General features: G+C 48.3%; 2 long non-coding RNA genes across 3 annotated transcripts in view; one reads left to right on the top strand and one right to left on the bottom strand.

Annotated features, from left to right (window-relative positions):
• The window catches only part of LOC112549419, a 6,087-nt gene that overhangs the window by 1,316 nt on the left and 3,436 nt on the right, over nt 1–1,335 (top strand). For both annotated transcript variants that reach the window (XR_003092822.1, XR_003092821.1), the window contains exon 2: nt 895–1,015. This is a non-coding gene — a long non-coding RNA (uncharacterized LOC112549419). The remainder of the gene's footprint in view (nt 1–894; nt 1,016–1,335) is intronic.
• The window catches only part of LOC112549418, a 20,847-nt gene continuing 19,535 nt past the window's right edge, over nt 24–1,335 (bottom strand). Inside the window, exon 5 of the long non-coding RNA XR_003092819.1 lies at nt 24–598. This is a non-coding gene — a long non-coding RNA (uncharacterized LOC112549418). The remainder of the gene's footprint in view (nt 599–1,335) is intronic.

Below are 1,335 nucleotides of genomic sequence, written 5' to 3'. Positions count from 1 at the left end.
AAGAGTTTTCCCTATAGCTTATACCCCTTCCTGGTAAACATACTGACACTGATAATAGGCTTCCAGCTCTGCTTTTTTCTAACAGTCCTTCAAGCTGTTGACACTCTCTGCTTAGACCCATTTATTATCCATAGGCCTTGTGCAGCTTGAAATATTTCAAGTATTTAGGGGACTTGTTTCTTGCTTCTCCATTTCCATGCTGGTGGATGCCATGCCTGCTGCATACCTGCATAATGTAGCTGGTGCAGTTTCTGGTGACTCATATGTAGGCATATCTCAACAGCACAGGGCTTGCTCAGTTAGGCTATCTTTCTTGTGTCTCAAAGGAGACTCTATCCCAGAACAGAGCAACATTTTGGCATGGGGGCTGCTTTCACAGAGCTTAGATCTGAGTTCAGGCCACTTTCAACCCAGCTCACCTATCCACTACTTCCCTCCACTGTGCTGTTGCCGCAGTTTTTCTCCTTGCTGCCCGGGCAAAACCTGCCACTGCTAAAATGTCACAGAAGCTTCCCCAGCTCCGCAAGTGAGACAAAATGGCTCCAGGGGCTGGATCTGACCCATGGACGGCAGGCTGCTGACACTGGCTTCAGCCTATCTGGAGAAGAGAGGGAAATGTGGGGGTGACTGTTGAAAAAGCCTTGTGACAGCAGAGCCAGATAAGACTATTCTTATATTTTATCAGGGGTATTTAACAGCCAGCCCACAGAACCATTCAATCTAGCCCACCAGCAGTCTGGAGGGTTACCAGAAGTTGTGGAGGTGAGGCTAGTGTGGCCTGCTGCTGAATTCAGTGTCACTGAATCCCAATGGACACGGCCATTGGTAGCAGGGAGGCAAATGAGGGCTTGATCCCTGCTGCAGCCCTGAATCTTTGCTGCCTCTGCTACCCAGTCCTAGATCCACACTGCTGCCCACAGACCTGCTGCTACTGGACCTCTCATACCTGCCACTGGCCCCATGGATCTGGCCCAGGGAGGAAGTGCCGCAGTCTGGACTTGGTGCCAGGCCCAGAGTGAGTATGACCACCCTGTTTAATACCATCACTTCAGAAAAAATACATCCAAAGATGCCCTCTCTTGGCTTACACAACTCTTCTAACTTAAGGAACAGTATTGGGTATGGTACAAATATCAGCAAGAAATGTATATACAAATTGGGTGAGTCCACTGAAATGTGTCATGCCAAATAAATGCTAAACTAAAAGGGTGGTGATAAAAAGGGTGGCTGGAGGGGACATCCCACAATAAACAGGCTCAGACAATCCAGCCTGGAAGCACTTCCTGTGTCATCTACTTTCCCATTGAGATATCATGGACAAAAACCTGTTTCCCT

Source organism: Alligator sinensis, unplaced genomic scaffold (assembly GCF_000455745.1).
Source record: "Alligator sinensis unplaced genomic scaffold, ASM45574v1 scaffold198_1, whole genome shotgun sequence".
NCBI classification, from domain to species: Eukaryota; Metazoa; Chordata; order Crocodylia; family Alligatoridae; genus Alligator; species Alligator sinensis.
The sequence above is the reverse complement of the archived record's forward strand: the minus strand, read 5'-3'. Positions and strand labels throughout refer to the sequence as shown.